The sequence below is a fragment of the Hermetia illucens genome, chromosome 5 (assembly GCF_905115235.1).
Source record: "Hermetia illucens chromosome 5, iHerIll2.2.curated.20191125, whole genome shotgun sequence".
NCBI classification, from domain to species: domain Eukaryota; kingdom Metazoa; phylum Arthropoda; class Insecta; order Diptera; family Stratiomyidae; genus Hermetia; species Hermetia illucens.
Genome location: NC_051853.1, coordinates 17,420,891 through 17,433,561, shown reverse-complemented (window position 1 = coordinate 17,433,561; position 12,671 = coordinate 17,420,891). Strand labels below are relative to the sequence as shown.

General features: G+C 43.1%; 1 protein-coding gene across 2 annotated transcripts in view; it reads left to right on the top strand.

Moving 5' to 3' along the window:
* The window catches only part of LOC119658290, a 180,062-nt gene that overhangs the window by 28,317 nt on the left and 139,074 nt on the right, over positions 1–12,671 (top strand). For both annotated transcript variants that reach the window (XM_038065586.1, XM_038065585.1), the window contains exon 2: positions 4,946–5,025. The gene's annotated coding sequence lies outside the window, so the exon portion shown is untranslated. The remainder of the gene's footprint in view (positions 1–4,945; positions 5,026–12,671) is intronic.

Genomic DNA, 12,671 nt, shown 5'->3' with positions numbered 1-12,671 from the left:
GTGATTTTTTGCATGGTTTGAACCAGACATAGTGAGAGTCTCAGGATATCAAGGTAGGCGGTGAGGGATTTAGGTACAATACTTGTAGCTGACAATATCATGGGAACTACAACCACCCGCTCGACACGCCAAATTTCTTTGATTTCCCGAACCAATGGCTCATAGTTCACGTTCTTCTCCACGTATTTCTGTTTGATGTTGCTATTATGGAGGATAGCAACATCAATAATATATGCGGAGCGACCTGTCTTGTTACCTTACATACAGCATTATGCCTGGTTATGTATTGGATCGGTGCCATAACAGTGCCGCCAGAAATTAGATGGCCTAGCGCCGAACCACTCATTCTACACTGGTCGTTCTCCGCTCGTTCTTTCATCATCATGAAAGAGATCATCATCAAGGGGTCATCACCTTTTTACAAGCTCAGTTGGCGACCACACTATCCACAACATCCTTCCTTCAACTCGAGCGAGGGTTCCTTGCAGAATTTCTAGGTATTTGTAGAAGTCTGTCTTGGTCATAGCTTCAATGTGGAGGTCACCAATGCTGTGTCCGGTAAGCGGCTAGTGATGACTTTTGCGGATAGCTTGGATTCGATAATTGCCTAATCCAAATTCCATCCGAATATCATGTCTACTATTCGCAACAGACTTCTAAGATGGTCGTCAGTACCAGCATACAACTTCATGTCATCTGAGTGCATCAAATGTGTCAGTTCCCACTTAGCACGTAGGCCATACTTGCAAAACCATGCCTTCTAGCTTCATTCAGTAGCCACGAAAGAGGGTTCAGTGCCATACAAAACCAAAGGGAACTCAGCGAATCCCTCTGGAAGATGCCCCTGCGTGTATGAATTGGCACCCTCAGATGAAGGCACTGATAAGGTGGTGTGCCACCCTTCCATGACTTTTGGCAAAAACTTTATCAGTTTGGGGTCAATGTAGGACATCGACTAGTCAGGGATGCGGGACCCTACTGAAAGCCTTGGCATAATCGATATAGCAACTAAAGAGGTTTCTTTGGCCTCTGGTTGCTTGTTTTGCAACTACCGAGTCGATTATGAGTTTCTCTTTGCAACACCTTGACTCAACTCGGCAGTCATTCTGCTCCTCGGACTGAATGTTATTGGTCTCAAGGTGCGCATTGACCCTTCCACTAATAATGTACGTTGAGAATGTGTAGAGGGTTGGTAAGCAAGTAATCGGTCTTGTGTCTACGGGGTCCTGCACCGTGTCTTTCTTAGGGATAAGGTAGGTAATCCCCGCAGTGAGGAATGGCGAAAATTGCTCCGACCGACTTATGACCTGATTTATGCTGTATGCCAACCGACTGTGTACGCTAGTAAATTCTGCACCTGACCCAAACTTGGGCTCCTCCAGTTGTCGGGGCTGTTTATAGCTCGTCGAGCTTCCTTCAGCAGTGATCCACTTAGTATGCTCTGCATGCTGGGCGGGTAACCTCCAAGTCTACCCCAATACTCTTTCGCCTCCGTCACCGAAGACTGCACTTTCTGGACGCTCTGTTGGGATTCGTTGGGAGATCTGAAAAGTCTTCGCTGGTTCCTCGCGTATGTTGCATTCTGGACACGTCTGGAATGACTTCCGCCATACCGTCTTAACCTGCTTTAGTGTGTCCAGAATTTCAACTACGGGTGTCACACTGGGTATGGTATAGTTTCTGTAAACCCTTTGCACTTTATTTCTCAACCGTCTGCTGGCATTGCCAGAGCTGATTTGAATTAGCCTAGCAATGTCCTGCCTTAGTGAGTCACGCCGATGTTCCAGATGAATTTTCCATTGTGGAACTATTTGGTCATTCAAACCAATAACGCGGAAGCGAATCTTCTCACCGTGCAATCTGACAGCGCAACTGCACCACAATAGACAAGTGACAAGCGACATATCAGTACACAGTCGAGATGCAATCTCATCATTGCTTTGAGATAGAATTCTCGGAGTTGCTGGAGGTGCTTATAGTCTGGGAATACCTGGCCTATGCAAAGGATCCATTTCCGAGAGTTCCATACACGCTCTTTGGAATTCGTTTTGAACCTCAGCGGAAACCTCAGTTGGACGTTGGAGAAGAATACTTCGGTGAGTACTGAAACTGTTGCCTACAGTGCGGCGTGGTGTTCCCATCCACTCTTGGTCACCAGTTTCCGCGATGACTTCAAGTCGAAAATGCTCCTTGATAAGGGATGGGATTGTGTCGCTGCGATTAATAAAGGGGTACTGGTCTGCGGCTCGCTGTACAGTCAGGTTCGCGAATTGCGGGTAAGATGTTGTACCTACCCCCGGCGTTAATTCGTAGTAGGAGCGCATAACGAAGAGGTTCATTTCTTCAGTCCACTTCATCCGCTGTCTAGGTGAACCTGCTGAAGTGGCCGCCAAGGATTGTGACGAAACAGGTGCAGCAGGTGGAGCAATGTCCTGTTCGTCGTGGCGCCTAGACATTGAACTGCCCCACGACTAGCGGTTTCGACGCCGTCCTGTCTATTATGGGAGCCCGACCCAGTCATCAAGTCAGACGACTTCTGCCGGTTATCCGTACCGATCCTTAAAATTCTCCTTCTCCTCATTTTTAGGTTTGCATTTTATCTCTAACTGCCGGGTGTAGTGATAGCTTCCCTAGTGAGTAATCTGCGAGACTGCAAAGTTCTTGCAGTTACCTCACCTACCCCCTGAGGCGCTGCGGTGGTATACAGCCATTCAGACTGAAGCTATCCATCCTTCCTCGTTTCACAACCGGGCTTGGGACCGGGTACGACGGAGTTATTATTATATTATATATGCCGCAAATATTTGAGACGTAATTACAGATAAAAAATCCTCTTTGATATGTGATAAACACTTTACTTTACTTTATTAATTAATTTGTAAATTATTTTTTTATTTTAAGTAAAATATTTTCTGTTAAAATCAAATTGAATTCAATATCTCCAGCAACAACTTTTTCACTTAAGTCAAGTCGAAGTCGAAGTCCTTTTTCTTTTTCAGGTCCTGTCAATTCAAGTAGAAGTCCAGCCATTCTCTCTTTTTTATATCTGACATCTACCGCCCCTTCATGGCACTCTGCTCTCCACTCCTGTGGCGAGGTCTAAACTGAGTGGAGAGCGCTGATGGTGTCATCTGTCCGCTCGCATTCGCAACATTCGAAATAAATTTCGAATGCCGCGAATCCTGCCGCACCACAGATTCATTGCATTTGTAATTTTTGCTGTGAACGCTTAGCGGGTAGCTCAATGATTGATGAAATTTGTATATTTTGGGAGTCTATAAAACTGTCCTCTTAACAGATACTCCACTTTGCATTAATCCCATAAATTTTCCAAAAGTAACGTCCCAAACTATAAGCACAATTCTTCGGTCCGGAAATTGCATGTCATGTCATACCGTCACGGAAGTAATGATGACAAATGAGGCCGGAAATTTCTCTTGATGGAAAATTCATCTGTAAGCGCCGTTAGAAAATTGTAATGATGGCGATTTTATTGGTTTAGATACTGGATTCAACTCAATCGCCTTCATTTACGTTTTTCTGAAATAAGATGTGATTTGAGTCCAAAAGCACTTTGTTCTTTATTTTGCATCTTCACCGGTTTCAACCCCTGGAAAGATTGGAAACCTTTCGAGGAGATGAAATTTCTATCTTTATTTTAATAAGAAAGTTTGAAATGGTATTTGCATTCTAGTTTGCTAAAGCTTCGTGCGCTAAGTTCGATTATTCCTTCTACTTACTCCGAAAGTTTAATGGAATGTGAAACTGAAGAGTTTCAGGGTTGTTCTGTTCCCACACTCTATTAGGTATCTGGGCTAATTTCCCAACAAAATTGTTGCAAAAAGTATTCGACTTAGAGCTCCCGAAAACGTTCAACCTTACTACACTTTGCGTAATGTTTTTCATAATTTTCACATCAACTTTCCACCTAATCTCAATTAAAATTCCCGCGAAACGACAATGCTTAGACATGAACAAGGATCCAGCGGATCCAAACTTTCCTTTGAAATGAATATTGTTCACTCTTTACTGTTTCGCAGGGAAAATCCCCACAGAAAGTTTGTAGAAAGGAGCTCACTTTAAGCGGTCGCCGGAGTTTTCAATATACATGTTTCCACCGTATCCATTTTCTCTACGATAAATCCTCACACTTAGCGCAAAAGGACGTTTTATGGTAAAGTTATTTCGCAGGATAGAAAAAAAGGCAGAGAAAAGTTAAGGTGAATCTCATAAGGAGAGAATTTGTTCTGTCTAATGCAAGAAAAAAAACCTTCTTAACGGGAAAATAATGCACAATGATCAGAGGAACTTTCTTTTTGACAGAAAAGTTTCAAGTTTCAAACTTAACTTCGCAGTTTTCTATTCGCTCGCCATGCACTTGAGAACATTTCTTTGAAACTTTTCCTGAAAAGCATTTTTAAATTGATTACCCGTGCCACCGGGAAGGAAAATTCCATGTGTACGTATGAAGTTCAGGAGGGAAAACATATCTGGCGACTAAAGATACTAGAACCCACTAAGATTTAGGATACCCGGAGATGTTTTTGAAAGATACATGCAAAACTTAGAAACGCAAATGTGGGCAAGTTCTAAATGATGTGTCCCAATGTCAAAGGAGTAACATTTAAGGACTTAAAATCAAGGGAAAATGTAAAAATGGCTGACGCAGAACTTTACTTCATTTTTGGTGTTTCGCTGCCAACTGGGAGGAGCGAATGGAAATGTCTGCTATGTTTTCCCTTTGAAACAACGACAGGCGTTGATGCGAATTGCTCAAAGGGAAAATCCTTTGTGATGTAGTTCTTCCAAAGCAATTTGTCTCAATTTTCCTCTGTGCTTTAAAGTTTTCCCATTTCTGTGATGAACATAACGCTCTTCTGAGCTCAATTTATAATTACAGACAATTTTTTTCCTTTCGCCTTTAATATTATGCTTTACTTTTCAGCATACCTGCGCTTCCTGGCAAAGTGGTATATGCACTTCAAACGGATCCTTTTAGTTTTTACCACTTTGTGATCCATTAAGGTAAGTTCCTTTCTGATAATCGCCATTGAGTGAATTGTTTTACTAGTGAAATCGCAGAAGAGCATTAGCTTAACTGTTCTTTTTGGAACGTTCATGCGATATTTTAGATAAGTCAAGCGGAAAAAGGATGCCATATAGAAATTCTTACGCAAACAGAATAGTAGGAATAGTAGCTTGTAAGAGTGCTCTCGTCGCTCCAGGACTTTAAGGAGGCCCTCATATGGTGGATGCAACGGTTTCCGAGCACCATCCACCCTAATGAGGACCTGCGAGCATGTCTCAAGGTCCCTGAGATTGTTGACCTCCGACGTTGTATGTCGCTTTCCTGAGAAGACGCAGAATGCTGGAGTCGGTTAACCCCGTTCTGATGATTTCGCTGTACACCATCTTCACGGGGCTGGCCGTGAACTCCTCTCGATGGACTGCACGATGGCCAAGGAGGACGAAAGGCGACTATGACGGATCATCGCGACCATGACGCATCATGTCTAACTCCCAGAAAAGGATAGACTCAAATTGCATTCCCTGGTCCGTTATAATTACGGCTGGAACACCAAAGCGCAGGATCAATTCTCGACAGATGATTGTGCAGTAATGTCAATCAGAGTTATTGCTTCAAACCACCATGTAAACCTTTTGATGATTATGAGGCAATACTTTTATCCCTGCGAGTCTCGCAAAGGGCCAATGATGTCGAGGTGGATGGTGTGGCAGCGCCTGCTCACCGATGGAATACGTCTACTATATTGTATTTTGCAGTGACTAACCGGTTCGTCGTCCTGATGCCTGGATGCGGAAGATAGTGTACAGGGTGGAATACTTCCTTGCGAAATTCACCTGGAATAGATAGCCTAGGTCCCTTTTCCAAGATCTTGCAGAATAAGTAAGAGTCTGTGCCGAAAATAGGAAACTTTCGGAACTTGTATTTGGAGTTTTGCCCTCAGGCTCTCAACCCCTGCGTCGTCTTTCTGCGTTTCGGCGATTGCCCTATAGTAGATCAGAGCGAGGACTGTAACCTCTGAGATTCGTGACAAAGCGTCTGAAATGACACTGTCTTTTCCAGATACGTGTTGAATGTCAGAAGTAAACTCACAGATGAAGCTCAATTGCCAAAATCGACGCGGAGACGCTATCTCGGATTTTTGTTTAAGCGTAAACGTAAGGGCGTGTGATCCATGGATACAGTAAGCGGCCTGCCGCAAAGTGAAATATTTAATGAAGACGTACGCAGCGAGTAGCTCACGATCATAGGTGCTGTAGTTGCGTTGAGCTGATCTTAGCTGTTTAGAAAAGAAGCTAAACGGTTGCCAGGTTTGGTTCATCCGGTGGCGAAGAACAGCGCCTACCACTGTGTCTGAGGGATCAATGAACACGGCTAGGGGTGAATCTGGCCGAAAAAACGCCAGAAGTGTAACATCAATCAGTTGTTGTTTGACAGTTTGAAACGCCTGGACGGCCTTTGTAGGCTATGCATCGTCAACGAGAGTCTTTTGTTCTAGGCCCAGACAAGAGAGCGTTAAGGATCACTTATTGATGAGCGGCCGTGGGCAGAAAACACCGATAGAAGTTTTACATGCCCAAAAACCTTCGCAGATCCTTCACGGTTTAGAGGGGCGAGATGCTTGAGATAACTTGTACTTTGTCTCTGTCTGGTTGAATTCTGTCAGGGATGATCATGTGAACGAGAAATTTCACTTGCTTTTGTAGGAATTTGCACTTTTTAATGTTTAGAATAAGACCGACCGCAAAAAATGCACTCAAGATGATCCAAGTGCTCAGACTCTAAGGAAAAAGCAACCAAAACATTTTCCATGTAGACGAAACCGAAGTTTAACTTTCATAGGACAGAGTGGATGAATCTTTGGAAAGTCTGCGCAGCGTTACACAAGCCAAATGTCATCCTATTATAGTAAACTCGAAAAGTCTGAAAGGTGTCCAAATAGCCGTTTTCGGTATATCTTCGGGAGCTAGAAGGGTTTGTTGATACGAGTTGGCCAGATTCAAGGTTGAGAAAACACGGCAGTTTGTCAAGTATTGGGCGAAATCATGCATGAGAGGAATTGGTATCGCTCAGGAACTCTCTGAGTATCTAGATGCTCGTAATCCCCGCAAGGCCTCCATTCGCGTTTGCTTTGGGGACCATATGGAGTGGAGATGACCAACAGCTATTGGAAGGTCTACATATACCCTGTTTCATAAGATCTTCAAACTCTTTTTTTGCAGCAGCAAACTTCTGAGGTGATAGGAGACGCACCTTTGAGAAGATAGGGAAGTTGGCAATGCTGATGTGGTGCTGCAAATCGTACTTAACCGTACTTCCATAATAAAATTGCAGTATTTTCGGAGGAGTACGTAAATATGAAGGTCGACAACGTTTTCGAAAACAATGTAATGAATGTCGTTTGTGCTGGTGGAAATTTACCCTGGCGACTTTAACGAACTTCCAGGGTTGCGGGGTCTATTAGGGCTTTACTTTACCAGGTCCTTCAGCAGCCCATAGTGACACAGGAAGTCTGTGCCTAAGATGAGGCATGCTGATGCCCGCCAAAACCAATCGCGCCGAAAACGTTTGGTGCAATCCGAGATTGACATCCATCTGCCTGCAGCCGTAAGTATGGATGGGAGAGGAGTTCGCGGCAGCTAGTTGCGAGTTTTGCGGTATTGGCGTATTTGGGCGGGGTACGAGGAAAACCGACATCTCCGCACCCTTATCGACCAAAAAGCAACGTCTACTCAGAAGATCGAAAATTGTAATACGATGTGGTACTGCGCAAGCCTAGCTTTTTTGATTGAAAGTGCATGCTGGTACATTTAGTTGCTTTGTCTTCACGTTGGTACCAGAAAATCGTCGTTTCCACTGAGGGCCCCGGGGTACGACTACCCGAATGGGCAAACAGACCCTTGACCTTGACTGCGATCCAGATCTACTTCCCAAACACAAAGTACTCACAGTTGCTATCAGTTTTGAAACTACGGCCGCTAGTCAAGCCATGATACTTCCCCGAGCATGGAGCGCACGTACACCTTGTGGATTTTATCCGTAGTTGCAGGCAACCCCACCAACCGCGCCGAATCGGCACATGCTAAGAAAGTGCGTGTGCCGTCCCAGAGACGCTATATTTAAAGAAATTTTAACAGCTTTGAGCTGATCTTATCCTCACCCAGCTGCCGCTTTTTCGAAGCAGCTGATTGGAAGTACGGTCGGCCAGTGTCAACTCATTTAGCAAGTGATCCAGCTTGACCTTTTCACTTTCTGATAGCCGGCGTATGAGCTGCTCCTTCAATCGAGCGTGGGAACAGTCCTCCAAAACGTCCGCCGCCAGCCCGATGAGCGCATGGTTGAAGTCCGTGGCGTACTAATTACCGGTAAGTTTGCGAACACAGTGAACGCTAGGAAAACTGGACTAGTTATGTTCACTGGAAACGCCAGGTGGGGTAGCTATACGCCTGGGACTGGGACCTGGGACTTTCACTAAATTGGATACATTGGATGTATACATTTATAAAAAAACCCATGCATACATCAAGCATGTATCGCCTGGTGGCCGAGATTGAACTTTGCAGGAAGGTGCTAACATAAATTCAGAGGCTCGGTTCCTAAGTATTACTGGAGCAATGAGTACTACGTCGAATGCGGTACTTGAAGCTATCCTAAATGTATTCTCCATTTATTTGGAGGTGGAAAGGGAAGAAGCTTACGACGCATAGAGAGCCGATACCATTGGAGCGCAGAAAGGCGGCCAATCGTACGATCATCCGTTTATCTGGAAATTCCTTGACAAACATCCAGTAGCTCTGATGCCGGCCGATCATATGGTTTCCAGAATCGATTTGAAAAGACATACACTGTCGTAATCACCAAAAGAGAAGAATGGTTGATAAATGGCCATAAGCCTTTTTAGATTACAGACTTAATAGTCTTGTCCGACGGGTCAGTCGAGGAAAGCGGATCGGGCGCCGGGGTGTTCTCGGGGAATCCGATTATGGAACTGGCCCGATCCCTCGGAAAAATGACGACCATATTCCAGGAGGAGATATATGCCATTTCATTGGCAACAGAAAAATGTCTTCGACAAAAATGGAGGGGTCGCACCATTCGAATCTGTTTCGACAGTCAGGCAGCATTATGAACACTAAACAGGAAGGACATATCAAGCCAGTAGGTGTGGAGTTGTCATCAGGCGCTGCTGAAACTAGGCCGACTGAACGAAATATTTCTGATGTGGGTGCCGGGGCACTCTACCATCGCTGGTAATGAGGAGGCTGACCGGCTGGCTCACCGAGGGCCTGGATCCACAATGGTATGGCCAGAACCAGCTTTTGCCATCTAGCCATTCACTGTCAAGTCTACTCTGAAGGATGAAATTGCAAGGATTCTCGCAGCGGAATGGAGAAATTTGAGCCTTTGGTGACAGACGAAAAGCCTTGTGAAAGAACCTGGAGTCGCCAGAGTAGCATTTTTGTTGTTCCTTAAGAAGTGAGACATGAAAACCCTAGTAGTGCTTTTAACTGAGGTAGTGGTTTCGGCTATGTGCAGGCAATGTGAGGAGGAGGAGGAGACGGCCCTACACTTTTTATACAGCTGCCCGGCATCCTCAGATCTCAGACGAAGACACTTTGGCAAGGGTTGCTTCAATGAAGAACCAACCTTTTCTATTCTACCCCTCGTCAGGCTCGAAGATACTATTATCGGAGAGTAGATGCCTCCTGCTGATTCTACAATAGTAAAAAACTTGGATAATCTATATTCTTAAATGTGTCTTGACTAATAACTCAGGTGTTCTATGTGTGCATATTGGACAATATTTGAAATAAAGTCGATTATCGTTCGTCATACTTCATGAACATAATTATGAACTTCGCTTCAAAGTAGGGTCAAGGATAATTACATGCGCTCCTCCTCAGATGCGTGGTGGTATTATATTGCTAACTTTAAGAAAGGACCAACCCAATTAAGAAGTAAAAATTAGATTTCCAAGTAACACCAAAAGATAGCACATCTGTCTGAACATTCAACATTCCAATCTGAAAATATAATCACACTCATAAGATATTCCCATTAATTTTACAAAAATATTCTTTACTCGGACTGAAATTTTGATTAAATGGTCCATTAAAGACTGTCAGATTCCTTCCCTGGTCCATGGAATTGCCTCCGATTTGATGCTGAACAGCTCATCTGATATTTCAAAAATAGTCACGAGAAGTAGTAACATCTCTCCTAGACCTACATACCTAAATTGCGGGCATGGCAAACATGTTCAAGATCAAAATTTTAGTTCTCAGGGCCAAAGTGTAAAAGACGAACGATCCAACGATCCAACGAAAATCTATTTGGATGTCCCAAAAATATAATAAAATTAGTTGTTATGCGTCTGTGATTCATGGTAGAGGAGATTGGGCTTCCAGGGATGAATTTTATCTATTTCAAATTTTATCTGAGCTATTTCTTAATTTTATTATATTTATCTTAAATTATTATTGAATTTGGGGGAAAGAAATACAAAATACAAAATACAAATAGTAGGGTTGTATCTATTTGTATCAATCCAAGAAGTTCATCAGCGAATCTACAGCACCAAAATTGGAACAGTTTTTTCCGGAAAATGTCAAGTAGAAGATACATGCGTTTATAGGTACAAATATGCATCTATCATTGCTTATTATAAAAATTTAACGCGGAGTCGGATTTTTGCTTAAATTGTCGGAAAATATTTCAACTACATTTTGCATGTTGGATTTTCATATAAAGATACACAAAGCCGCCTGCACTAATTTATTCTGTTCATGAATATTACGTTTTCGAATTCCACTTAGTTTATGGTTTGGTTTTTAAAACTTTGGCTTCTGCATATATAAAGGACTAATCCCTTCTGAATGACTGCTTGTTTGAAGAGTTGCAATGTTAATGAGAATGAAATGTAATTACAGAATTTTTATAAATGCAAACTGCAGAAACTTCTTTCATCTCCTCGAAAACCCATTACAACTTTTTTGAAATTGCCACATCAAGGGCACTTCAAGAATGGAGGATTATCTGAATAAATAATACCATGCTCCATGTTGACGGAGGACATAAAAGCTTGTTGAAAAAAATGTTACAATATTGAGTTTTGTGGAGAAATGTTAATGTGCCAAGTTCCTGATCGGGTGATAAGCCCTTTTCCTCATCATCATCAACGGCGCAACAACCGGTATCCGGTATAGGCCTGCCTCAATAAAGAACTCCAGACATCCCGGTTTTGCGCCGAGGTCCACCAATTCGATATCCCTAAAAGCTGTTTGGCGTCCTGACTTACGCCATCGCTCCATCTGAGACAGGGTCTTCTTCCTCTTCTTTTTCTACCATAGATATTGCCCTTATTGAGTTTCCGGGCTGGATCATCCTCATCCATACGGATTAAGTGACCCGCCCACCGCAACGTGTTGAGCCGGATTTTATCCACCACAACCTGACGGTCATGATATCACTCATACATTTCGTCGTTATGTAGGCTACGGAATCGTCCATCCTCACCTAGGGGCCAAAAATTCTTGGGAGGATTCTTCTCTCGAACGCGACCAAGAGTTCGCAATTTTTTTTACTAAGAACCCAGGTTTCCGAAGAATATAGAAGCACTGGCAAGATCATAGTTTTGAACAGTAAGAGCTGTGACCCTATGGTGAGAAGTTTCGAGTGAACCAGTTTTTGTAAGCTGAGATAGGCTCTGTTGGCAGCCAACATCGTCATAGCTGTTATGGGTTGTGATTTTCAACTCCAGATAGGAGTAATTTTCAACGGTCCCAAAGTTGTCTTCTCCCATCTTTATTGCTTTCGTTTGACCAGTGCGATTCGGTGTTGTTCGTTCTTTGGTTTTTGGTAATGACATTGCCACCATGTACTTCGTCTTGTCTTCATTAATGTGCAACCTAAGAACTCGCGCCGCCTGCTCGATCTGGATGAAGGCAGTTTGTACATCTCGGGTTGTTCTTCCCATAATGTCAATATCGTCAGCATAGGCCAGTAGTTGGGTAGTTGCCAGTCGTCAGGCATCGACTCGCTGTCCCGTACTTTGAACGTCATTTTTAATTGATTAAGAAAAAAACTGTTTCGGCGAAATCTCAAGATTTCTATTTGGTTGACAGATATTGACATTTCTGATAAACCAAAAGCCAGCTGTCACCGTCAACTATTTACAGAACCTAAGGCCATCTTTTGGAATGTTCTTTGTCCCTTGTACAAGTGTAGACCACGAAGTTCAAATTTTACTTAGGATTACCGTCCTCATAAGGAGCTATTTTAATTGTTATTGTTTTACAAGATAACAAGGATATTACTTCTACTTTTCTTTAGGTTAGGTGATATCTGAAGTTAAATTTTTGGAACAGGAAGGATTGACGGATTGCGCCATTGCAAATTTTAAGAATTATCTATGGAATTTTATCAAGCATGGCTGCAATTTTCTTGTTTCTTTCTATGTTGCATTTTCTTTGATTTGCGCAATTGAGTCAAGGGTTCTGTTTTGGAGAAGAGTAGAGAGTGTTAATTGATGCGTTTCTGCTTTGGTTAAGAAGGCGAAGACCAGAGTGGTTATTGACGAGAAATGTTTTGGCATAGGATATCATTATGCCAGGCTGCTTTGTCAAATTGCGCGGTATTTGTCCTA